The 27,735-nt window shown below is 46.5% G+C and overlaps 1 long non-coding RNA gene across 2 annotated transcripts in view; it reads right to left on the bottom strand.

Moving 5' to 3' along the window:
- The window catches only part of LOC100340747 (uncharacterized), a 180,062-nt gene that overhangs the window by 107,135 nt on the left and 45,192 nt on the right, over positions 1-27,735 (bottom strand). For both annotated transcript variants that reach the window (XR_011384312.1, XR_011384311.1), the window contains 2 exons: positions 24,519-24,674; positions 16,843-16,929 (listed from right to left, as the gene is read on the bottom strand). This is a non-coding gene — a long non-coding RNA (uncharacterized lncRNA). The remainder of the gene's footprint in view (positions 1-16,842; positions 16,930-24,518; positions 24,675-27,735) is intronic.

Raw genomic sequence — 27,735 nt, forward strand, 5'->3', positions numbered from 1 at the left:
GAGGCTGGCCTGGCTGAGAGTAAGCATCTCATAAAAAGAGCTCTGTCCTGATAGGCGTAGTGGGCGTGCGACTCTTAATTTTCACCCGTGTGGTGTTTGAAATGTTATCCATCTTTGTATCCAGCAGGTGTTCAACGATTTCCCATTGCTTTTCCCAATGGGGCAGAAATGGGATCCGCTTTCAAGTCCTCAGGCAGGAGCCATTGTGTTCAGGGCAGATTTGGGACTTGACTGGTGTGCTGTGTGGATTTCGGAAGGTGACATCTGGGCAGAGCAGGTGTGTGATACAAACGGTGTGAAAGTGAAAACAAGTGGAGAGCTGGCATGCGGCTGTGCTTTTAAGGAAACAGGTGGCTGGGTTGTTCTGTCTCCATTTACCAACCTTTTTAGTGAAGGATCTCGAACCAAGGTTGGTGCCTGATTAGTATTTCCATGGATGCATTCAGTCTCTCTTGGCTGACTCTCTCTACCTACACAGCCAAATGAGCCAAGTACCCACATCATTCAAAGTTATGAGACCCTTCCCCTGGGAAGAGCTTGGGAAGAGAGCCCACTGGTCACCTTCTCAACCAGAATTGGCCGAGTATTGTCTGTCATCTTCAACCTTCATAAAATAAGTATATTTTTAGTTTTCCATTCCTGTAGAGTCGACTGGAAGGCACCAGGGTCCAGCCCCAGCCATCCAGTCCTTGAAGAGGAGTGTTGAGAGAATCCGGATGTTGGGGGCCCAGCGTGAGGGTCTGGGGAAGGCAGAGAAGCCAGCACTGTGCAGGTGAATGGGAGAGTGCCATTTCCTCATTGTGTTGGTCCCTGGCAGGTCAAGGTTGCTGTTCCAGGTGACTCAGGTTGCTGTGGATGAGAAAGGAGACTGCTGGGCGACAGCAGTGGAAGAACAGGTGTGTGGGAGGATGAGGGACCCCTGAGCTGGACACGCACAGAACTGCAAGACAAAAGCCTCTGCCAGAGTAGGTAGATGCAGATAGGCAGGGTCTGAGCTGTCGGGGAGCAGCCAGGTAGGCTCCAACGAGAGGTGAAGCCAGCTTGGTAGAGACCTTCAGTTCTACACTAAAGCTTGGCTTTTGTTCTAGAGGCAAATAATAACCCCTGAAGGATATTAAACCAAGGGATGTCATGATTAGATTGACTTGACAAGATGACAGGTCATTTGGTTTGGAGATAGGGCAGTAATTCCAGAGAAAGCCTTGGAGGAACCAGTATTTTTATTAAGTTCAAGTCCCTGAGGTTTTTTTTTTTTTTTCCTTACATGTGTAAATCTCCCTATGTGCTTACGATGCCTTGTTACCTTTATGCAGACAAATGCCCCCTGGACCAGGTAGTGGCCTAAAAGATTGCACCCAGCAGACCCTGAGATACACAGCTTCCATACCATCTCTCCCTGCTCAAGGAACCTGTGCGGCTCTTCATTGCCTAAGGATTAAATCCCAGCCCCTTCACAGCTGAACTTCCCTAAGTTCTCTTGACTTTTCCCATGCTTCCTGTTCAGTCTTAGTGATCTGTAGGGACACAGTGTGTTCTTCACTCAGCCTGCGACCTTTCCCTGGCTCCTCATCCCCAAGTCACTTCTGTTGCTCTCCCCTCTGCCTGCAAGGCTCTCAGAACTCACATCCTACATCCAAATTCTCCCATCCTACGCCCAGCTCAGATGCCACCCCTGCCACAAGTCAAAGCCAATGCCCCCACTGGGGTGGGATCTTCCACCTCTTGCCCCCTCCAGGTTGCTCTGCCTTAAAACGACTGAATTATGTTCAAGCTGCTGGTGAACAGGTTATCAGGCCACTATTAGCCTGAGAATAGCTAGCGGACAATAAGCCAAGCTTATCACCCCTGCTTCATTCACAGAGCCTTTTGCATAACAGATTTTTAATAAATGAGTCCTCTTTGAATACTGAATGCTCAGGCTTTGACTTCATTTTAACTCTGAATTCTATTCTCCTACAAAGTCTCGCAGTCGGACAGCTTGCTTCTCCCCTAGGAGTAAGTCCCTTGACTGTTATGGACCGTAAAATACACTCATGGTAACCAGAAATCTCAGACTCGATTAGAATCCACATTTACTGCCAGACTGTTATAGGCCCAGGTAGCCAGTTTCCTTAGAAGTGGTAAATTTAATGTCTAGTTCCAGAGATTTAATGTGGCCATCTTTGATTTTTCACATCATTAACATCACTCCAGGGGCCAGCACGGTGGTGCAGTAGCCACCACTTGCTATGCCCATTTCTGAATGCTAATTTGAGCTCCGGTTGCCCTGCTTCTGATCCAGCTTCCTGGTAATGCACCTGGGAAGGCAGCAGATAATCACCCAAGTACTTGGACCCCTGATACCATGTGGAAGACCAAGATGGAGTTCCTGGCTCCTAGGTTTGGCCTCATCTGCCCTCAGCTATTGTGACCATTTGAGAAATGAATCAACAGATGGAAGATTTCTCTCTTACTCTCTTTCTCTGCCCCCCCCCCCAGAACTCTGCCTTTCAAATATATATATCAAATATATATATTTATTTAAATATATATTTATATATATTTATGAATATATATATTTCAAATACATACATATATCTTTTTAAAAAATCACCCCCAGGGGCCGGTGCTGTGGTAAAGTGCATTAATGCCCTGGCCTGAAGCACCAGCATCCCATATGGCCACCGGTTCGAAACCCGGCTGCTCCACTTCAAATCCAGCTCTCTGCTATTGCCTGGGAAAGTAGTAGAATATAGTCCAAGTCTTTGGGCCCCTGAACCCATGTGGGAGACCCAGAAGAGGCTCCTGGCACAGCATAGATGCGGTCGTTGCTGCCAGTTAGGGAGTGAACCAGCAGCTGAAAGCTCCCCCCCACCCCCACCGCAGCCGGCACACCGCGCTGATCCGATGGCAGGAGCCACGTACTTATCCTGGTCTCCCATGGGGTGCAGGGCCCAAGCACTTGGGCCATCGTCCACTGCACTCCCTGGCCACAGCAGAGAGCTGGCCTGGAAGAGGGGCAACCGGGACAGAATCCGGCGCCCCAACCGGGACTAGAACCCGGTGTGCTGGCGCCGCAAGGTGGAGGATTAGCCTAGTGAGCCGCGGCACCGGCCGACTTTTTTCTAATGTGAGGGAAATCCACAGAGGGTAACTGAAACAAAGGATGTTTGGGAGCACTTGCCTCTAAGAAGGAGGAGAAGAGAGAAGGAGGAAAAAAAGAGGAAAGAGAGGGAAAAGAAAAGAGAGAAACGATGAGGAAGAAGAGGAGAAAGACACAAAGATAGAGCAGGTAGAAAAAGACCTGGACCTAAAGTCAAGACCCTGAAGGAGGCTGTTGCTGTGGCTTAGCGAGTTAAGCCCCCACCTGAGGTGCCAGCATCCTATATGGGTGCTGGATCAAGTCCCAGCTGCTCCACCCGCCTCTCCTCTCTCTGTGTAACTCTTTCAGATAGATAAAAAAAAATCATCCCAAAATCAGGTTTTTGGACAAATCACACATCTTGATCTTGGTTTTAGGAAATAATGTATATACTCTTATTTTTCTCCATTGTACTGAATGCATATATATTGTCAATAAATGTTTTCTGAAGTGAGCTGGTTTGGACAGAAGTCAAGAGAAAGGAGATTCTCTGGCATTCTCTGCACCGAGTTTCGGGGGCCTACTTTGTAGGCAGAAGAGGGAGAATGTTTGTGGGAACTTTGAGGAGAATCAGATCCCTGGGTGATGGGGCACCATGGTGATTCTGATGATAATTCTGATTTAAGGCTAGGGAAAGAGAGCTCTTCTCCTGTGGGCATTACCACTGCACACATTCTCTTGCATTTAAGTGCAAGCAAAAAAGAGATGTAGATGGGCCGCTGCTGTGGCATGGCGAATAAAGCCGCTGCCTGCAGTGTGGGCATCCCAGATGGGCGCCAGTTCAAGTCCTGGCTGTTCTGCTTCCGAAACAGCTCTCTGCTATGGCCTGGGAAGACAGTAGAAGATGGCCCAAGTCCTTGGGCCCCTGCACCCACGTGGGAGACCTGGAAGAAGCTCTAAGCTCCTGACTTTGGATCAGCTCAGCTCTGGCCATTGTGGCCAGTTGGGGAGTGAACCAGAGGATGGAAGACCTCTCCTTCTCTCTGCTTCTCCTTGTCTCTCTATGTAACTCCAATTTTCAAATAAATAAATAAATCTTTAAAAAACAAAAAGAGTTGTAGAAGTATGTCCACTGCTTTATGAATTTACCCCTAACCTGGTTATAAGATCTGGAGTGATTTTCCAGCCTGGAGACCCCAGGATGGGTGATGGAATGGGCTCAGCTCTGGTGTAGAGGGGCAGAGCTGGGCCTTTAGGTCACAGAGGCTAGTGGAGTAGGCTGCACAGCAGGGTGAGTCTCTGCTCAGCCATTTGCCAGCGAGCTGAAATTGAACAAGTTGCTTAATTACCCTGATTCCAAAGCCAGCCCAAATGTTCATCTCTTTTTCAACTGCCTCACCCTTAAATCAACCAGCTTTGAATGGACTTTTCCACGTGGCTTTCTACAAGGACCCTCAGAATCAGTGATTCCTAAACAACACTTTGATCATCACCACACAACAAACCCACTTGTCTGCCAGGTTTCCCACTCTAAGTGGCAATGCCCTCCATCTTGTTCTGGGTCTAATTCCAGGATCTAATCTTTATCGTTCTCTTTCTCCTGCTCTAATCTCCACTCCGTCCGCCTCTTTAAGACCCTGTTTCGTTAAAAGTCAAAGTGGGATATTGGGATGAACAGAGAGAAGATATGTAAAGCACCAGGCACACAGTAAGTGCTCAAACAGTGCTTATCTTCACTCCTGTGCCCCCGCCCCCTTAATGGACAGAAGCTTCCATTATCCTCATTAGATACATACGCTCTGAATGTGTGCATTAAACAATGAACTGGGCAAACACAAGCCCTACAGTCTAGGTTTGGAGGAGACAGAGGCTAAAGGCTTCGGGTGAGTGTTTAAAAGCCGAGGGTGAGAGTAGCGATGCATTAAATGAGGCCTCTCTCGTTGTGGTGTTTTCTGAAGCAGCCCTCTAATAAGCTATGATCATCACAGACAAATGGAGATTTAACAGAAAGAAGGAGGAAGGAAAGAAAAGGAAAACAAATGTGCGATTCAATTGAAAGCATTTTGCTGCAGTTATGCAATTTCAAATTCAGGATCAGGCATTATGCTTATTTTCATCTCTGAGAACTGATACATTAGTTTGCTGCTGGAGCAGCTATTATAGGGAAAACAAAATTCAATTCACCTGTGCTTGTCACTGGAGTACTGTGTCTGCTACACAAAGGCACAAGATTGAAATGAACGAAGCCTCTTATTGAATTTTAATTTTTGAGAAAATGGGACCAATTTCTGGGCCTGGCCGAGACAGTCGGCCAGATGGTATGAGGACAGCTCCATGCATAGCACGCCGTCCGTGCTGTGCTCAGCCGTGCACACCCTGGCGCTAGCCTTCCTCCCACACCCAGTTATCACCAGCCCATCTCCAGCCTCTCGTACGGGTGGACAGTCGAGGCAGGTGTCTACCCGGCAAGATGGGAGGGAACCCCGAAGTCTTATGCAATCAATTTGTCCTTAGTGTCACAGCACCTGAAAGAAACCCAGTAGAGTTGGTTTGAGGAAAATGCCTACACGTGTACAGGTCTCTATTCGAGACTGATTGAGCAGACTCCAAAAAGTTCCTAGAAAATAGAAATAAGAAAGGCTTATTTTGGTGCCAAAAAATGTGAAATCCATGCATATTAGGAATCTTCAAAAAGTTCTTAGAAAATACATAGCATTATGAAAAACTCTGAATGGATTTCAAAGTTTTGTGCACTCCTCTGGGAGTTAGGGTGTGGGTAGAGAGGTGGAATGAAGGAGAAACCATACATAAGGGCATTGTCCAGGTCTGGCCAAGAGGCAGAAGCCTGTAGAAACTATACAATCTTTGTCAGCACAGTTGACATCCGGCTCCTAATTCAGATGCTCTGTTATTCGATGCTCTGACCCCTTCCTGTGCTTGCAAAATCCTCCACCTTTATGAGGTCCAGGCAACCTCTCAATAAAGAGGGTAGAAGAATCAGACACCTCCTTCCCCAGCCTCCCTAGCGTAGAGTGAGGAGTGTAACCCCGGGCTCCACCAACAGGTCACTGCTAGAAGACTGGGAGGTCTGTAGAGACTGCTGGTCCACTCCTTTAGTGCTAGCAACAGCTAGGTCTGGGCCAGGAGGAAGGCAAGAACCAGGAACTTCCTCCTGGTCCCTGACATGGGGGCAGGGGCCCAAGCACTTCCATGTTCCTCTGCCTTCCCAAGTGTATTAGCAGGGACCTGGATCAGAAGCAGAGCAGCCAGGACCCAAATAGCCCTCGAATATGGATGCTGGCTTCGCAAGCAGTAGTTCAACCTGCGGCACCACAATGCTGGCCTCAGCAGGTACATTTATTCTGAAAAACACTCCCATTAGAAACCACTTAGAACAAAGATGCTTTGTACTACGTGGATGACTTTTTTCTTTCTTTCTTTCTTTCTTTCTTTTTTTTTTTTTTTTTTTTTTTTGACAGGCAGAGTGCACAGTGAGAGAGAGACAGAGAGAAAGGTCTTCCTTTGCCGTTGGTTCACCCTCCAATGGCTGCCGCAGCCGGCGCACCGCGCTGATCCGATGGCAGGAGCCACATACTTATCCTGGTCTCCCATGGGGTGTAGGGCCCAAGCACTTGGGCCATCGTCCACTGCACTCCCTGGCCACAGCAGAGAGCTGGCCTGGAAGAGGGGCAACCGGGACAGAATCCGGCACCCCGACTGGGACTAGAACCCGGTGTGCTGGCGCCGCAAGGTGGAGGATTAGCCTAGTGAGCCGCGGCACCGGCCGACTTTTTTCTAATGTGAGGGAAATCCACAGAGGGTAACTGAAACAAAGGCTGTTTGGGAGCACTTGCCTCTAAGAAGGAGGAGAAGAGAGAAGGAGGAAAAAAAGAGGAAAGAGAGGGAAAAGAAAAGAGAGAAACGATGAGGAAGAAGAGGAGAAAGACGCAAAGATAGAGCAGGTAGAAAAAGACCTGGACCTAAAGTCAAGACCCTGAAGGAGGCTGTTGCTGTGGCTTAGCGAGTTAAGCCCCCACCTGAGGTGCCAGCATCCTATATGGGTGCTGGATCAAGTCCCAGCTGCTCCACTTCCAATCCAGCTCCCTGCTAGTGCGCATGGAAAAGCAGCAGAAGATGGCCTAAGTGCTTGGTCCCCTGCACCCACGTGGGAGACCCAGAAGGAACTCCCTGCTGCTGGCTTCAGATCAGCCCAGCCCTAGCCATTGTGGCTATTTGGAGAGTGAACCAGTGAATAGAATTCTCCCTGTCTCTCTCTCTCTCCCTCTCCCTCTCTCTCTCTCTCTCTCTCTCTCTCATTCTCTTTAACTCTGTCTTCCAAACAAATAATAAATCTTCAAAGAAAAAACAGACCCTTGAAGAGCTCCACCTTGAAGGAAATACTGGGCTACTGAAAAAAAAAAAGGACAAAACTGTGGCAAAGGAAAGTGGGAAAATATCTGTGTTGGTTTGGACTTTACAAAAAAAGAAAATACGCACCAATGCACAGGGACACACACACACACACACACACACACACACACACACCAACCCAGAACAACTCCATTCCCCTGAATACATCTCCCCAGGATGCTGACATTACTGCATGATACAATGCCGGGTCTGCTGTCCATTAATGTGATGCATAAAACCCAAGGCGGAGAAATCAGAGTGCCTGGTTTAGCACTGCCCCCGGGTACGATGCAGAGGAAAATGTCAAACTTTTCTCAAGGAAGATATTTCAACCAGGTTCTTTAATCCTAATATTGAGATCAGCCAAACAAGAGAAAGCAATAAAAACTAAAGGAAATGGGAGGCAATAAGATACTATGATGAGGGCCCGGCGCTGTGGCTCACTTGGTTAATCCTCCACCTGTGGCACTGGCATCCCATATGGGCACCAGGTTCTAGTCCCGGTTGCCCCTCTTCCAGTCCAGCTCTCTGCTGTGGCCCGGGAGGGCAGTGGAAGATGGCCCAAGGCCTTGGGCCCTGCACCCGCATGGGAGACCAGGAAGAAGCACTTGACCCCTGGCTTCGGATCAGCACAGCGCGCCGGCCGTAGCAGCCTTTTGGGGGGTGAACCAACGGAAGGAAGACCTTTCTCTCTCTCTCACTGTCTAACTCTGTCTAACTCTACCTTTTGGGGGGTGAACCAACGGAAGGAAGACCTTTCTCTCTCTCTCACTGTCTAACTCTGTCTAACTCTATCTGTCAAATAAAAAAAAAAAAAGATACTATGATGAAAGTCAGCAGAACCTGAAAAAACAGGGGCAGAAACAGATACACATGCTCCATCTCAAGGGCCTACAATGTTAAGATTATAAAATACATGTGATAAGTGTGTATGTATGTGTGGGCAAATATATAATATATATGTATAATATATATGTGATTTATATAGCATTTATATGAATAGAAAATAGGAAGTTGAAAACACATTAGAAAATGACACAAGACCACAGAAGTGACCAGCCAGATGTTTAATTGAACTAAACAGGAATTCTAGGAATGAAGAATATAATCATTGACATTTAAAACTCAAGTAACGGGAGTGATCATATTAATAGATCTGAGGGCAATAAGAACACTAGGACATACACATAAAAAACTACGTGTAGCACTGTTTTCTGCATTTTAATTGCCATATAAATTATATTACACTGCATATATCCTCTGCAACTTACTTTTTTGTGGTTGTTAAGAGGTATTTGTTAAGATGTAGCTGTAATGATATATACCAGTGTTCTGCATACCCATCTTCCTTGTGGTGAATATTAGGCGCTCATCAACCTTCGTGATGACAAACAATCCTGAGTGTTTACTCTTACACGTCTCTCTTGATTCCAATGGTGAATATACCTAAAAGTGAAATCTCAGGGTTCAAGGATAAGCTCCTCTACGTTTTTCCAAATTGCTCTGAAATGTGATCTATCATTGTACACTTTCACTTACAATGCAAAAGATTTGCCATCACTAGTCGTCATCCTTGCCAATGTCACCCACTAACACCAATAATTGTTCTCATTTCACCAGTTTGATGAGAGTGATTTACTGCCCGTTAAGCATATTTTCATGTGTGTACTGACCATTCTAGAATGCTCTTTCACACACTACCTGTGTGTGTCCTTGACCCATTGTGGTAGAAATGCATTGGGCTCACCCATACCCAGTTCTCCTTTCTTTCTGAGTGTGGGTGGGGTTTACCCTGTCTCAACCCCCTTCCCTGGCTAACCAGAGGTTCCGGGACCAGTTCTGGATGATGGGTTGCAGGGAGAAGTGAAGCACTTAACCTTTCCAATGTGAAACCTTCCACTCACTCCTTTGTGCTGTCACTCAGAAGCAGCTTCTACAGCTGAGCTTCTTCAAGGACTCAGTCGCTTGAAAAGGTGACTTTGCTGTGAAGTTCACATGATAAGAAATAAACTTGTCTTTTGCTAGTGCACCTCAATGGGGGAGGGGGTGTCTTCAGGACCGTAGCATACACAAGCCTAATTCAGATGACTGTGCTGTGTTGTTCATCTCTTTCTTATTGATTTGTAGAAATTTAAAATAGATGTTGGGTATCTGTCTCCCATTAGTTGCATGTATTCGATACACTATGAAATGACTTTAACTTAGCTGATACCACTTTTGCACTTACTTTCCAAGCCTATGACCTTCCCAATATCTTTCCAAATGTCTTTCCTATTTAAATCATCAGGGAGTAGTATCGATTGCTTAAAATGAAGAATTCTAGAGGATTCAGCACCTTCCAGGTTTTGTGAGGTATGTGTGGTGTTTAATTTTGTGGGTCAGCTTGCCAAGCCCATGGTTTGCTCAGACATTTGGCCAGACATTATCCCAGATGTGTCTAGGAGGGTGTTTCTGGAAGGGATTAGCAGTTGAATTGTTGTCTGAGTAAAGAAAATGGCCCTTCCTAGGGTGAGTGGACCTCTTCCAGTCAACTCAAGACTGGGATAGAACAAAATGGCCTCAGTAGAGGGCAGCTGGCCTGCTTGTCTGCCCACTTGAGCTGGGACATTGGTCGTCTCTTACCCTCAGACTGGAGTTCATACCATTGGCTCTCCTGGTTTTCATGCTTTTGAGTGACCAAAGCTACACCACCAGCTCTCTTGGGTGTTCAGGTGTTGACTGCAACATCAGACCCCACAATCGTGTAAGCCAATTCCTAATTACAATTTTTTTTTTTTTTATTATTTTTGACAGGCAGAGTGGACAGTGAGAGAGAGAGACAGAGAGAAAGGTCTTCCTTTGCCGTTGGTTCACCCTCCAATGGCCGCCGCTGCAGCCGGCGCACCGCGCTGATCCGATGGCAGGAGCCAGGATCCAGGTGCTTTTCCTGGTCTCCCATGGGGTGCAGGGCCCAAGCACCTGGGCCATCCTCCACTGCACTCCCTGGCCATAGCAGAGAGCTGGCCTGGAAGAGGGGCAACCGGGACAGAATCCGGCGCCCCAACCGGGACTAGAACCCGGTGTGCCGGCGCCGCAAGGTGGAGGATTAGCCTATTGAGCCACGGCGCCGGCTCCTAATTACAAATTAATATATATCATCGGGCTCTATTTTTTTCTGGAGAACACTAATACCAACTTTTAGAACAAGAGTGGTTCTAGAGTGATAGAATTTCAAGGAAGAGTTTTCTGGATTGATTCTGAGGTTTCTGGAATCAGCTCTCTGGCTGATTAGAGTCAGAACACTAATGACTCCATTCTCAGTAGTAGAGAGGGCACCCTGAGTCCATGACATGACCCGACAGTAGTGATACACAAACCGTCACCACTGAAAACCCAGTAAGCCAGCTGTCAACAGCAAGGAGCTGGGTGACTGTGTAGATGATACATTTGAAGGTAGTTTGCAAAACAATGGATAGAATGAGATTCAGCGGTTGCTCCTGGTGTCACTGTGCAAAGCAAGTCGAGAGAAGGATGAGCTTGGGGATTTGAATTTCCCGTTCAAGCTCCTCGTCAATGAGAGTCCTGAATCCGGTTTGTGAGACATGAGGACAGACAACAGTCATGCACATGTCCAGTGGAGCTCTGGGCTGTGACAGGCAAGGCACAGGTGAAAATGAGACAGCTGTGCAGCAGAGACTGGATGAGGCTCTGCCGGCCACTGATGGTGACCAGAGACTCACAAAGCCAAGAGCTCTCCTACTCACTTTTATTCTTATTTCTTTCTTGATGTTCGATGATTAAATGAGATAAATTACGTAAAGTCCCTAAGTTCAGGAAAACAGCATTTCTTTTCTGAGGCTGATGAAATGGAGGAGATACAAAAGGAGGATGAAGGGTCTGGGGATGTGCACCCTAGGAAGATCCAGAAACGGTCACCTTAGTTCCTGGCAGACAATCTGATCTATGGAAGTCGGATCTTGCCTTCTTGGAAGGAAAAAATAAAGGTTTTTGTTCAAACATTATTGTAATGTAATCAGGATCCATGAAGAAAGTGTTCAGTGTAAAGAAAAGCAAACAAGAAACAAAAGAAATCACCCATAACTCAGCACCCAGAGACATCAAGTGTCGCTGACATTTCAGGGTGTTTCTTCACAGATAAAGAATGTGATTTTTAGGGATTTGAAACACTGTCAGTCAAGCAGAGGGAACGGTGGAGAGAGTGAGAAAGCCCTATCCTGTTCCCTAAATGTTGCCACACTGAAGAGTTCTCATTCCCTGGGCCGGGGCCACACAACGCAGGCACCCCGCATCTCCCAAACAAGCCCTGAGCCACAGCCTCTCCTGCGGCCTGGATGGTGCAGCTGGGTACCCTCTGTGGGTGTGGAAGAGCCTGGGTAAGTCCTCCCTGGGGCCCCACAGCACGGCTGAGCTCCTGCTCCCTCTCACATTTCTGCCCAAACATTCTGGCCTGGAACGCGTCAAAGTGAAGAATGTGTGTGACACAGCTGGGCTCCTGAGCTGGCAGGATGGAGGCCAGGCACGGGGACAGGGCCCAGATGGCAGAGAGATGTGATTATAAACAGCATGTGGGAGGTCCTGTCACCAGCACAGACCTTATCTCCTCCCACCCAGCTCCCATTGCGAACCCCGGGCCACAGCAGCAGCAGCAGCGCCTCCGTGTGTCACTCAGAGCCAGCACGGCCCCACCAACCTGCACTCACTTCTTCTGCAAAAGCCCGCAGCTGTGAGCCTTCCTGGCCGGAGGAAAGCCAGATGCGAAGCTGCCCTCCAGGAAGCCACTGCAGATCTGAAGACAGAGGAATGGGGTCAGGTGACGCATTTGGGAAGGAAAAGCCCACTCCTAACCAGACCACCCTCCCGTCCGTAGCTCTTTTCCTGGTTTATGGCAGTGCTCAGTAAATCTGGGTTTTATCTTCCGCACTAATGCACTGGGAGAAGGGTGGCCCAGTGGATGTGTGCTCTCTTTCTCTCCCCGGAACTTCACTTAGATGGAAGTGGTGAGCATAAAGACAGTTGACCACGTGGCCTTCGGCAGCTCTCTGCTTCTCTGCGGGTCTCAGTTTCTCATTTGAGAAACAGGGAGGGGATACAATAAGTACATCATGTCCCTTTCAGCACTGTTGTCTGAAGGTCACTAGCACAAGAGACGAGCATGCGTGCGTGATCTAGGCTTGAATCCTGGCTTCGCCACGGGCCAGGAGGCCAGAGTTCTCACTGGATTGCAGTCTTTCACAAAATTAGAACAAGAGTTTCTGCTTCACCAGGGTAACTTGTGACACCGCGTAGAGGCTTCCAGTGGAGAGAAATTGGGTTCTCCTGAGCATGGAGCCATTCTCTCCCTTGCAGAAGATTTGAACGGCCTGCTCTTAACCTGTGCACCTAAGGGGACCCCAGAATTATATGTCCTCTTGTAACGAGTTACAGGGCTTTCTGGAAACCTTGCCTTCGGGGCCTATCTGAAGACTTCCCAGAGAAGAGAACGGGGCAGGACTTTGTCTAGACTGGCCCCGTTGCTGTCACTGCCTCGGCAGTGCTCTCCGATAGAAACAGAACGTGAGCCATATTTGTCATGGTACATGTTGCATGAGTTATATTTTTTACAAAGTAAAAAATTAAAAGATAAAATCAATGTAAATGCATTGTCCTATTTGCCCAGTATTTCCAAGTCATCATTATAATTTTATATATAATGAATCTCAAAAATATAACTGAGATTTCCCTTCCCTTATTTTTCTTTAATCCTGAATTTTCAAAATCGGAAGTGCTTTTACAATCACAGAATATCTCAAGTCACATGGAAAATTTTTATTGGAAATACCTGATCTATACTGAGGTCTTGTTTCTCTCTGAACCCATGAATTTGGGGACCTCTCAGAACTCAGGAGAGCAGACCCATTGTTGAGAGTGCAAAAGCAGGAGAGGAAACTCATTTATGCTCCCACCTTCCAAGGAACTCATTAGTCCTGGGCACCAGGTTCCCTCCTCTGAACTTTTGCTGGTACAGGCCTCCTGCCTGAGAACACTGCCTGCTCCCAGCACCTACCCAAAGTTCACACATCTTTCAAGTCTTAATGCTAGGTCTCCTCCCTCATAGGCATCTTCCCAGGACCAGTATGGTAGATTAGCAGCTAAAGCCACCACGGGCATCCAACATGGGTGCAGGTTTGTGTCCCAGATGCTCCACTTCCAATCCAGCTCACTGCTAATGGCCTGGGAAAAGCAGCGGAAGATGACCCAAGTGTTTGGGACCCTGCCACCCACATAGGAGATCCTGATGAATCTTCTGGCTCTTGGCTTTGGCCTAACCCAGTCCTGACCATTGTAGCCATTTGAGGGATGAACAGATAGAAGAAGATAGAAGACTGATCAATCTCTGTGTGTGTGTGTGTGTGTGTGTGTCACCCTCTCTCTGTGTAACTCTTTCAAATCAATAAATCAATAAGTATTTTTTTAAAAAGGCATCTTCCCCATTCACTGTGTCTCTGCCCAGGTAGTGCACTTATCATACCCTCCATATGTATCCTTCATTCATCTCCAGGAACAACTCATCTCTTATTGATATCATCGACTGTTTCCTTTCCAACTGAATATAATGAAGTCTGGACCTGTTTGGTGTTTACATTCACTCCCCAGGTCCTGAAATACCTCAGACCCTCACTAACACCCTGTCACACACCTAACTCGAGCAGACACCCAGGGTGAACCACTGGCTGAGACGGTCTCTGTTCTCATGGGCATTGTCCCCTAGCCATACGCATGGCTCAGAATAATGCAGTTATTAATAATAACTCACTTCTACAGCACTCAAGGGTTTAGAAGGCGCTTCAGCAAGTCAGTTTGGATAATAATTTTCCCAGCACTAGTAGCTTCTCATACCCCTGAGAGCCTTCCTGAGCCACCTGTCTCACATCTCATTCCCAATTTGCTCTTTCTCACTCTCTCATTCGCTTCTCCCACAGCACAGGCCATGGTTTGGCATTACTTTATTTTTGGTTTACTTGTTTTTTTTTTTTTTTTTCTGTCTCCTGCTCTAGAAATCTCATGAGGGCAGAGAGTGCCTGTGTTTTGCTCCGTGAACGCTGAACCCCATCCATTTACTACAAACACTTGTGATGAGTAAATACACGGGTTCATTAATAGTCCAGAGCTCAGTGCAAATTTCTTCTATACTGATATCCTCTGAGAGAAACAGAATGTGATCCATTGTATTTTCAAGTTCTCAAGTGATTATATTTTTTGAAAAAGGTAAAAAGAAACAGGTGAAATTAGTGTCATATTTTATTCAATGTCATATGCTAAAAATATGATTTTAAGATGAGTATAAAATATAATTGAGATTTTTAACTTCAATTTTTTTTTTCATCCGAAGATGTTGAAATCCAGAGTATCTTTTTAAGGTTTATTTGTTTCAAAGGCAGAGTGACACAGAGATAGAGGGAGAGCAAGAGAGAGATCTTGCATCTGCTGATTATGGGATGCCGATGTTGCAAGCAGAGGCTTAACCTGCTGCATCACAAGCTCAGCACCCAGCGTCTCTGCTATAATTATAGCATCTTGCAATCTGAATGGTAACATTTTGTTGGAAATGCCTGATCTATATTTAGGTCTCAGAAATTTACCATTGAAAAAGTAGACTCACATACCGAAGTTGTTCCAAATACACATAGAAAAGGTTTCCAACAACTGAATCAAACACAATGATTTTTAAAGTTAATTCAAATTAAAGAAAATGAGGAGTTCAGTCCCACTGGTCACACTTCCAGGAGCCCCTAGTGTTGGCTGGGACAGCCTCGGTCTAGATGATCCTGCTGAGCCTGAGCCGGATCATAATTCTCCCACAATTCCCCATCACAGTCAAGGGAAAAGCCAAGGCCCTCGGCACTGCCCAGAAGGCCCTTCCCATCTGCCCCCACTCTCCTCTCTATCCTCATCTCCTGCCTCTCTCCTCCTCACCTTCCCCTCTCCAGCAGCCTTGACCCCCTCCTGGTTTGCCAAACTCCCTGGCCTCTGCACGTGCAATTCCGCTGCCTGGAGAGCTCTCACCTCCACCCCAGTTTCACCAGGAGTTGCTTCCTCATTTCTTTCGGGTATTTATTCAGAGGTCACCATCTCAGCAAGTCCTGTCCGAATGTGAATTGATGACCTCGCCCCTTATGGACAGTTCAAGACCTCCTTTGCGGAAGCATTTTATTCCTCAGCAATCGGTTTTCACTGTTAACTGCTGTGTTGTATTTTTCTGAGATGTTTACGGTCTCAAACATCCTCCTCCAATACACTGCAAACCCCAATAAAATGTGAAATCTAGTAAGAGAGGGAAATGATCGAGTGTTTTGTTCACTGCTGGGTTCCCCAGCCCTTAGCACGTTATTTGTTGAAGGAGTGTATAGACATATATTTATGTCACATGGGATATTGTCTTCATCTTACAGATATAAAAACAAGTGGTAAAGATTAATCCAAAGGAAAATGAGTAGAAAACAGCCAAAATTTTACTAGACTGCATAAGGCTTTACTCCAACTTTCCTATGGTTGCCATCACTCATGCTGCCTTCAAAAGTTGCTGTTCATCATGTACTTTCAGGCCAAGGATCAGAATCCTATGGAACACACAAAAACTACAAGGCTTCACACATCAGGCGGACCAGCCAGTGAACGAGAGTAAGGCACCCACGTGTGTGGCTGAATTCATGCCCTAGGAATTGCAGATTCCACAAACATCTTTCGCTATCACAAATTTGAAGGCTGGGCCAACTTTGCTTTGGATGTCATGTTCAGGGCAACGTCAAAAAGTTCATGGACGATAAAATTAAGATCTAAATTCATTTTGGTGCCAGAAAAATTGAAATCCATGCACAAAAGGAGTCTTTGAAAATTTATGAAAATGCATATTATGAAGAAACACTATATACAGATTTCAAAAAGTGTTTGTGCCAAAATAAACCTGTCTTTTAATCCCACTTGTCCATAAGCTTCTGGAGGTACCCCCATATTTACTCTCACAGTTGCCCCTATTGGATGATCCCCCCAGAGGCAAGAGCTACGGCGGTAGGCAGTTCCCACGTCCACCCTCTGTCTCTGCATTATTTGTAGCCCAAAACCCACATTCAGAGTCACCCATCTAAATGCGTGTTCATGTGAATCAGCAAATTCCTGCTTTTCTCTAATAGTAACAAGCAAAATATAGCTTAAAATGAAATAATAACTACCAATTAATTTATGGCAGCTTTTAAAATACACGTTACCAAGTTTAATCTCGTTATAAGCCTGTGAACTAGTGTTATCATCGTGCCCATTTGACAGATGAGGGAGCTGAGACTCAGAAAAGAGATGGGCCATAGTCACACCATCACTAAGTGACAGTCAGTACTTACATGCAGGCCCACGTGTCTGTGGCCGGTCGGTAGTGAATTGCTCCTGCACACTTGCTAGCTCTTAGGAACTGACAGTCTGAACATCTCCTAGAAACGAGATAGAATTAGACCAAAAACCCATTCATTTGCCAAATAATTCACAAATTCATTTGCACATATGTAGAATCTTGTAGCAATTACATTGCCTCAAATTTGCTTAATGGAATGACAGCCCAGCAAAGCAGAAATGTAGCTCAAAGAGCTTTTTATTAACATTTTTCTCTCTATGAATCCACCCATGAGTCAAGTTAATGATCACAAATCATTAGTGAGAAAGCACCTTCCTAAATCTGCACATCCCCATGCTGACCTTGGGATCTACAACATCAGGCGTAAACATACTGCCCACAGCTTCCCTCTGCATCCGCTCTGACAACCTCAGGGAGACTAATTCGGCCCAGGCACTGTGTTGACAATCATTTGTTTTTAAGTGACAAACATATTTCATATTCTCAATGCACAATCGACCTGCTTAAGTATTGCCATTAATATTCACAACACGGCTGTGACAGAGAGCAGCACGTTGAGAGGGCCATCACGCCTCAAGTTTTTCAAGGAAAAAGAACCGGATGATGTTTAGGAAAGACCCTGCTGGTAACACCAAGACAAGCGGAAGTGGGGAAAAGGAAATTTGCTGGAATGATACAACACAAAGACAGCCAAGATGGCCGGGCCCCAGCCCGACTGAGATGAGAAATGCAGCAGAGGTTAGGTTTACAGGCCTCTAGATCTTTCCATTAGCCTCTTTCTGAGTACCACACAGGCTTCACATCTCTCCTCTCTCTGCTCATGCACAAATGGCCACCAGAGCCCTGGAGCTCACATGCCTGCAGTTTGATCCCCTTCTAACAACTGCTGAGTCCAAATTCTCAAAGAACAAAGCAAGCAGATGCAGCTTGGTTCCTGTGAAATTCTGTGTTCCTGGGACAGCGTCGTAGAGGTCATCTGGTGGTAAGAGATGTGTGTGGCCCAGGGATGACTCCATATCTTAAAAGGTAGTAATGTCAATGTAACCACACTCAGTCAGTTCTTACTCAAAAATCAGTCTCACCAAACCCATTTTGTGTTTCAGTATAGGGTGAGTATCCCTAATTCGAAAATCCAAAATTGGAACTTCTCTGAAATCCAAAATAGTTTGGGCACCAACATGAGAGCACAAATAGAAAATTCCACACCAAAAAACTTGTTCACATACAAAATTATTAAAACCATTTTAAGGAATTTATTAACACATTAGATCCTCAGGATCACAGAAAACACATAATAATTACTACAACACATTTCTCAATTCTCATTAATATGATGTTTATACAGGCCGGCGCCGCGGCTCACTAGGCTAATCCTCCACCTAGCGGCACCGGCACACCAGGTTCTAGTCCTGGTCGGGGCAACGGATTCTGTCCCGGTTGCCCCTCTTCCAGGCCAGCTCTCTGCTGTGGCCAGGGAGTGTAGTGGAGGATGGCCCAAGTACTTGGGCCCTGCACCCCATGGGAGACCAGGAGAAGCACCTGACTCCTGCTATTGGATCAGCACGGTGCGCCGGCCGCAGCGTGCCAGCCACGGTGGCCATTGGAGGGTGAACCAACGGCAAAAGGAAGACCTTTCTCTCTGTCTCTCTCTCACTGTCCACTCTGCCTGTGAAAATAAAATAAAATAAAATAAAAAATATGATGTTTATACAAAGAAAACAGATTCAGTATTGTTCATAGATATTATTCTAAGAATATAGTGATACTTCTTTTCCTATGTAAGATTATACCTTCATATTATGTGTTTAAGAAACATGAATGAATTTTGTGTTTAGACTTCAGTCCCATCCCTAAGGTATCTTACTATGTATGTGCAAATATTTTAAAATCTGAAAATGTTCAAAATCTGAAACATTCTGGCCCCTGGCATTTTGGATAAGAAGTAACCAACCTATATTCATTTGTTCAATAAACACAGAGTGCCCATTCAGTGCCAAACAGCTAGCCCTACCCAAAGGAACGTGCAATCTGGAAGGAAAGACCAGCATGAAATTCCAAGAGTGTGTGACAGATAATACTATAGGAAAAACCATGGGATGTCACAGGTGGATATAAACATAACTCAGTCCAAGGGGTAGCGTGGAGATGGAAGGTGTCCCACAGGAGGCAAGACTGAGTTGAGATGAGTAAGAATTAATCAGGAGTGAGTGTTTAGCCTAATAGTTAAGACACTTGCATCCCGCACTGGAGTTTGTGGGTTTAACTTCCTGCTCTAGCTCCTGACTCCAGCTTCCTGCTAACGAAGACCCTGGGAAGCAACAGTGATGGGTCAGGTTATTGGATCCCTGCTATGCTTGTGTGAGAGTTGGATTGAGATCCAGAATGTTGGATCCAGCCCCAGCCCAGCTGTTGCAAGCATATGGGGAGTGAACCAGCAGAGGAAAGGTCGGTCTCTCTCTCTCTCTCTCCCCCTCCCCCATTCCCCTCTCAAATGAATAAATAATTTTTAAATTACTCAATCGGCTATGAAAGAGCATTGTGGGTGACTTTGCCTATAGAGAAGGAAGATGCAGAGGCACTAAATTGTCAAGAAGTAAGAAGCTGGAATACATGTAGGAATTTGAGCGAGACAGATAAGTAGGGGTCAGATCATGAAGAAGCTTAATTACCAACTTAAGGAACTTAAAAACACTCAATAATTCTAAGCAGCAATTCTTGCTTAGAACCACCAGTGGAAGCCAAGACACCCTACTAAGAAAACAACGTTGTTAAGTGTTAATTTTGTATCACCTCTTTGTAGAGTCACAATTTGCATTTGGCATATTAAAGGCACTGAGAAGTACTGTAACACACAAAAATGTGTGGCTAACTTTGTTAGGGTTTTACAAATGTATTAAACCATGAGTCTCATTGCTAACCCACATCCTACAGAACACTCATTAATCCAGTCTGAGAAATTCTGCTTTGAGGCAACGGGGATCCTATTGGAGAGTTTTAAAAAGCAGAGTGAAATGATTCAATTTGTACTTTAGAAATGGCCTACTGCCTGCTGTAGAGAATAAAATAGAGGAGTGGAAGCCAAGATGCTAGGAGACTTGTTAGGGGCTGCGGTAATTATCCAAGGGAGAGATGATGGGGGCCTGAACGGAATGCAGGTCTGGGAACAGTCATGGCTGCCTAAGATCCTAATACAAATGGCTGCTCCATGGCAGGCTCCGTTTAGGAAGATAAAAAATGAGCATGAGACTGAACTTTATTATAAAAGCCAAGAATGAGAGCACTAGCGGGGCCAGGGCAACTACTAAGCAGCGACTGTAACTCTGCAGCTTATAAAGGACCTGGCATTTCTGAGAGGACAATGCCCCTTTGCTCTGGGGCTGTGCAGTCTGCCCTGGGGAGGGCCTCCCTGAGCCAAGACTGCAGGCCCAGGCTGCAGATCAACCTCATTCAACAGAGAAGTTGTCTTGTTAAAGGACAGGGCTAACGTGAACTCCCAGAAGGCACTCACTCTGAATGTCATGTTAGGAAATTCGCCCTTACTTTCTCTTAGGCATTGTGATTAAGCACTTACTTGTACCAGGCTTGTCCTAGAACTTCACATTTCTTACGTCTGGTTTTGCTAGTCATCTGTTGCCAGACTAGGACACAAACCATCCCAAAGCTTAGCAGTCTGAAACAATCAGTATTTCTTATTTCTCACGAGTCTGTGAATGGACTTGGCTCACTGGCTGGGTGTCAACAGGATCACTTATGGAGTGGCAGCCATCTGCAGGCTTCAGCAGGGCTGGTGTATCCAGGATGATTGTCCCAGTAAGTGGCAGTTGGTGCAGGCTGTGAGCTGAGATGACTTGGTTCTCGTCCATGTGACTTCACCAAGTGGACAGCTTGGGCCTTCTCATAAGAGGGCAGCCAAGCTCCAGGAGGACAAACCCTAACTCCTAAATGCTGACCCAGTGCTGCTTGAGTCATGCTTGCCGATGACCCGTGGCGAAAACATCACACACCCGAGTCTGCTGTCTACATGAAGGGACTGCACAAGGGCACAAATACTGGGCGGTGGTTAATTGTTACCAATAATGTAATAATCTATATTTTAAGCATTAAATTACATATAGAAAATATAATAAATTCTATGATATATTTATCTATCTACATTTTTGCAATATGAAATAAGGTATAATTAGGAATGAGTTAGTATATCTTTTAAAGATTTATTTACTTATTTGTAAGTCGGAATTACAGAGAGAGGGAGAGACAGAGAGAGAGATATATATTCCATAACTGGTTCACTCCCCAAATGGCCACAAGAGCTGGGACTGGGCCAGCCCAAAGCCAGGAGCCAGGAGCTTCTTCCAGGTCTCTCACGTGGGTGCAGGGGCCCAAACATCTGCGCCATCCTTTGCTGCTTTCCCAGCCACATTTGCAGGGAGCTGGATTGGAAGTAGAGCATCCGGGACTCCAACTGGCGTCCATATGGGATGCTGGCACTGCAGATGACCGCTTAACCAATTGTACAATAGTGCTGGCCCCTAGAAATGAATCCTTAACAGAAACTAGCATCCCTGAGCAAGGACAGTCTCTTCAACAAATGGTGCTGGGAAAACTGGATTTCCACATGCAGAAGAATGAAGCAGGACCCCTACCTTACACCTTACATGAAAATCCATTCAAAGTAGATTAAAGACCTAAATCTATGACCTGATGCCATTAAATTATTAGAAAACATTGGAGAAACCCTGCAAGACATTGGCACAGGCAAAGAGTTCTTGGAAATGACCCCAGAGGCACAGGCAATCAAAGCTTCTGTATGAGAAGCTTCTGTATGGCAAAAGAAATGCTCAGGAAAGTGAAGAGGCAACCAACAGAATGGGAGAATTAGTTGCAAACAATGCAACTGATAAGGGACTAACAACCAGAATCTACAAAGAGATCAAGAAACTCCACAACAACAAAACAAACAACCCAGTGAAGAAATGAGCCAAGGACTTAAACAGACATTTTTCCAAAAAAGGAAATCCAAATGGCCAACAGACACATGAAAAAATGCTCAGGATCACTAGCCATCAGAGAAATGCAAATCAAAACCACCATGAGGTTTCACCTCACCCCAGTTAGAATGGCTCACATACAGAAATCTACCTACAACAGATGCTGGTGAGGATGTGGGGGAAAAGGGTTGCATTGTTGGTGGGAATGCAAACTGGTGAAGACACTATAGAAGACAGTATGGGGATATTTCAGAAATCTGAATACAGACCTACCACATGACACAGCCATGCCACTCCTGGGAATTTACCCGAGGGAAATGAAATCAGCAAATAAGAGTTATCTGCACCCCCATGTTTATTGCAGCTCAATTCACAATAGCTAAGACAGGAATCAACCTAAATGCCTGTCAACTAAAGACTGGATAAAGAAATTGTGGGATATGTACTCTACGGAATACTACACAGCTGTAAAAATAAAATTGAAATCTGGTCATTTGCAACAAAATGGACGAATCTGCAAAACATCACACTTAGTGAAATAAGGCAGCCCCAAAGGGACAAACACCATATGTTCTACCTAATCTGTGATAACTAATAGAGCACCTAAAAGGAAATCTATAGAAGTGAAATTGATGCTTTGAGAAGCAATGACTTGAATAGCCCTTGTCTTGACTGTTGAGGAATAGTTTTTTTGTTTTTTTTTTTTTTCTTAATGGAGAATGGGACTGGAAATGGGAGAGGGAGGAGGTGGTGGGGGTGGCAGGGCAGGTATGATGGGAAGAATCACTATATTTATTCCTAAAGTTGTACTTATGAAATTTGTACTCATTAAGTAAAAGGTTTCTTTGGCAAAAGAAAGGAGAAATTAGCATTAAATGTATACACATAAGAAAAATCACTTGTGAATAATTTTAAAAAGCAAAGATTTGAGGGCCAGTGGGCCAAGATTCCAAGGCTTACTACAACTATTTTAGATGTGTGACTTAGTAAACTATTTATACTAGTTTCCTCACATGAAGAAACATAAGCACTAAAAGTTGCCTTGCAGAACTATCAGGGGGACTTAAAACGTAGAGAGATACGTATGTATATAAAATAAATTTAGTGTCACTCATATAACAGCACACATATTCATGTTTTTCTGTTCCTTTCTCATCTTCATACTTAAAGTAAATATATCATCCAATATCACTTTCTTTTTTAAACAGATTTTGCTATTTAAAAAACATTTATTTTATTTTACATCATTTGAAAGATGAATAGACAGAGAGAGAAAGAGAAAGGAAGAACAAGAGAGAGAGATAACTTCTACCCACTGGTTCAGACACCAGCTGGCCACAGCAACCTGGGCTCAGGCTGGGAGTAAACCAGAAGCTGAGAACTTGGTCCAGGTCGCCCTGTGTGAGGAAGGAATCCAGGTACCTAAGCCGTCACCCACTGCCTCCCAGGATACATTAGCAGGTTCCTATAGGGTGGAGACTCAAACCTAGGGACTCATGGATGTGGGATGTGGGTGTCTTAATCACCACACTGAACACCTGCTTCATCCTGTATCATTTTATCAAAATGTAGACAAAATTGTCTTCTACCAATGCACTTTGTTTGAAGTCACTGAACACCAGGCTTTGTCTCTACCCTTTGTAATTGTAAGCAGATGTTCCATTATGTTGATACACCACAATGGACGTAACTCTGTTCCTACTTGTATGCATCTAGCTTACTCCCTGTTTTAATTTTTGAAGCTTATCCTGATGCCTATATTTAAATTGTTCCTCTTTAAAACTCATTCTCTTATGCTTGCAATAGCCAAGGGTCTTAAGTCAGTAGCCAGGACCTTAATGCAGGTCTCTCCTGAGGGTGGCAGGAACCCAATGATTCAGGCCATTGTTGCCTCCCAAGGTCCACGTTAGAAGAAGCTGGAATCAGGAACTGCGGCCAAGTATTGAACCCAAGATCTCTGATGTGGGCTGGCATCCTATCCTGCACCCTAACTGCCCAGTCAAACGACCACCCCTGATTTTTTTCTTAATAGAGAAGCACTCATATCCTCCCCTGATACAGTACCCACCCTGAGAAATTACTAACTTTATTCATTCAGAAAAAACAATACAGAAGAGAGCCATGTATGATCCTTGGACTAGGTGCTGGCATCATCGAAAAAGAATAAGATAGTTGTGTTGGGGGAGTGGGATGCAACACAGTGCAAGGACCCTGGGTTCACATCACTGCCACAGTGCTGGCATTCCTCAGTAGCTCCAGGTGAACACAGAACCCAAAACACAAACGGAAACTGCTGTGTGCAAGCTTTTCCAAGCTGCGGGTGCTTGGGGTGGATGAGAGGTCTCTTTACAAGAGGCTGGGAGGGACAGCAGCTGTGCACTGGGCCTACTGAGTGCCTAGCACGGGGCCAGGCCAGGACCCTTCCTGAAGCTGTCGCTCTATGGACAGGGCTAATCCCGGGTGAATTCATACACGAAGGATGGGAAGACCCATGGGCACGAGGCTCATGTTTCCCTGGGGGTGAAGAAGTCAGGTCATGGAATGGGAGCCTTGAGCTGGTCCTTAAGCAGCAGGAAGAATCCAGCCTTGAAGAGAAGCGGGGGGCAAGAGCAAGCGCCCAGCCGGAGGAGGCCCTGAAGCCCTCGCATTCGTTTTACAAGAAGCTTCTGGAATGTCCTACCTGGAAACGCCTTCCCTCTGAATGCAGGTGCAGGTGTAGCTGCAGCCAGTTCCCCGGGAATGCCAGTCACCTGCCCAGGACCACACCAGCTCTCAGGGGCTTCTGAGTGAAGTGCTGTCCTAGGGGCCTCCAAGTAGCTTAACTGATGCAGGAGAACTAATTGGAGAAGAAGACAGAACACAATTAAGAGCTAATTGGGACGGGCCTGACTGTCGGGTGACAGAGTCCTGCTGGGGCACTTTGTTAGCTGGGCTTTCTATGCCCACCCACCCCTGGAAAGTCCCGTCGGGAGGTCTGGGAAGGGGTCAGGCTCCCTGAGGCACTAGGTGACCTGTATCTCCATTCGTGCACCAGGCATGTCTACGAAGTCACTGCCACCAGCCCAGCCATAATCCTCCAGGACCTTTGGCAAACCATACAACGACGTTTGGGCCCTGCCCTAGAAATTCTGCTTCTGGGGCTAGTGCTGTGCTGCAGTAGGCTAAGCCTCCACCCAAGGGGCTGGCAGCCCATATGGGCACTGGTTTGAGTCCACTTCCGATCCAGCTCTCTGCTAATGCGTCTGAGAAATCAGCGGAAGATGGCCCAAGTGCTTGGGACTCTGCTCTCACGTGGGAGACCTGGAGGAAGCTCCTGGCTCCTGGTTTCGAATTGGCCCATCTCTGGCCATTGCAGCCATTTGGGGAGTGAACCAGCAAATGGAAGACCTCTCTCTCTCTCTCTCTCTCTCTCTCTCTGTAACTTTACCTCTTAAATAAATAAAATAGTTTTTAAAATAAAAGAAATTCTGTTTCTGCATCCACCATGGCACTGCCTACTGCTCCCTTGGTAAGGCACCTGCACCCCAAAGTCTGAGAAGCACTGCCTTGAAGATCAAGGGGACTCCTGGGAATACCAGAACGGCGAGGCAGAGTGGTATAGACACAGCTGCTAGAGCTCCTTCTCCCTTGAGCAATGTCTGACTTCCCTGGGCCTCAGTTTTCACACCTGTAAAATGGAGGCAAGGATTCCAACCTCACAGAACTGCGGGAATGTAGAGCAAAATGGTGGATGTCCGAGCTTTAGTGTGATGCCAGGCACTTAGGCACTGCAGGGCGTGAGTAGACAGATAAAGGCTTCCTGGGAGATGGAGATGGCCTTGAAGATGTGGGATATCGCAATAAGAGAAAGATATACACACAAGGCCTCCCAAGAGCAGGGGGTGCCAGAGCTGAAGTAAAGGTCAGAAATGAGTGTGTGTGTGTGTGTGTGTGTGCACTGTAGACATAGCGGAGGGGACATTGGGGAGAGAGGGAGAATGGTTCAAATCATGAAGAACCCAGACAAGGCCGCTCAGATAAGACCAGGCAAACTGAAGGTGCTGGCAGCGGTGGCGCCAGTTCCCAAAGACCCAATATCTTAAGAAGAAAAAACAAGACTGGATCTCGACAAGTCCTGTGGAGCTACGGCTGCAGAGGCTGGAGGGACAGGTGGCTCCAGGGACAGGCAGTCAAGCCCCCAGGAAAGCCACCTGCCTGGGGTGCATGAGGCAACCTTGCCTTGGTTCTAGTCCAGGTGTGTCACGTCAGCCTCCCCGAGTTATACTTCAATCATGGACTAACTCCGTGTGCCCGTGTCCCTCCGTGCTGGTCTCCTCCCAGCTCCGTGGGCCTGCAAATCCCTGAGCTGGAACTGTCTTGCTCTGCTGTTCTCATATGAGAAATGGGCCTGTCACTTACAAGGGGCCTTTATGCTGTTTGAGCATCTTCTTCGTCAGTCAGGGACCCTCAGATGGAGACAGGAGTGGGGATGGTGGCTAGATTGCCCCCCTCTATCTGGAGGCAGAGACAGGAAGATGTAGCCTGGGGGGACTGACTGTGAGACACCAGAATCCAAGACGCGCAGTTCCAGTGGCTCCGGCGCCTGTCCCTCCCACGGCTTGGTTCCGTGTGCTCCCCTCGAGTCTCAGCTCTCCGAGGGCAGGGCTTTTCATCAGTTTTCATAACTGCCGTGGACCTTGCCTGCAAAATGATTTCAGGCACATGATAGCTGATCAATGCGTCTGATTTATCCTCAATTATTTTCACTCGCCCTGAAGTAGTCCTGCGAGCTGACAGAAGAATTCCCAAAATCCTTTTGTAAGGATCATTTTTTAGCATTTATCCTACCCCTGTACCTGGCGTGGCTTGTGGGCACTCTGCACATGGCTATGGCCAGGACGCCCTCACCTGCTGCTGCCTCGAACGTCCACACTGCCAGAGAACAGGGCCTGTGAACTGACACAGACTGACAGACCCTGGGAGGGGCCCGGTCACCCTGCACGTCATCCCTGCACTCCTGCACCTGGGAAGATCTTTGTAGTGAAGGAAAATTGGTAGACTGGGAATTCTTTTTCACTTTATTAACATTAGCAGCTGACATTGAGTCTGCCTTGTGTGTGTGTGTGCGTTTGCTTATTTCTTATTGGGTTTTTGTACAGCTGCTTTAAAAACTACAGGTTTGGCTTTTTTTTTTTTTTAATTTATTTTACTTGAAAGTCAAGAGTTACACAGAGAGAGAAGGAGAGGCAGAGAGAGAGAGAGAGAGAAAGAGAGAGAGAGAGAGAGAGAGAGAGAGAGGGAGGGAGGGAGGGAGGGAGGGAGGGAGGGAGGGAGAGGTCTTCCATCCAATGGTTTACTCCCCAATCGACCGCAATGGCCGGAGCTGCACCCATCCAAAGCCAGGAGCCAGGAGCTTCTTCCAGGTCTCCCATGTGAGTGCAGGGGCCCAAGGACTTGGGCTATCTTCTACTGCTTTCCCAGGCCACAACAGAGAGCTGGATTAGAAGTGGAGTAGCCGGGACTTGAACTGGCGCCCATATGGGATGCCAGCATTGCATGTGGCGACTTTACCCGCTACACTGCAGTGCCAGCCCCAGGTTTGGCTTTGACTAAGCCTCATCTTGGTGCAAGAACTTAGGAATGGCTGCAGGTTCCTTTAAGAGAGAAGAATACGGCTGTGTCTACAAAGGGTCCCAGACTTGGCTGGGTTACTTTCCTAGCTTGGAAAGGACGAGAAAGTCCTGGCAGAGCCACAGGGAGGCAGAGCGTGAAGCCAAGCCCCTGCCTGTTGGGCACAGTAACCATGACCCCTAAGCAGCTCTGTTCTAGCCATCAGGGTAGGGTTGGCAGAGATGAGCCTGACATAGAAAGATGGACATATGAGCCTTCCTTCCCTAGCGCAAGAGCCCCGTTGAACT

The sequence above is a fragment of the Oryctolagus cuniculus genome, chromosome 18 (assembly GCF_964237555.1).
Source record: "Oryctolagus cuniculus chromosome 18, mOryCun1.1, whole genome shotgun sequence".
NCBI lineage: Eukaryota > Metazoa > Chordata > Mammalia > Lagomorpha > Leporidae > Oryctolagus > Oryctolagus cuniculus.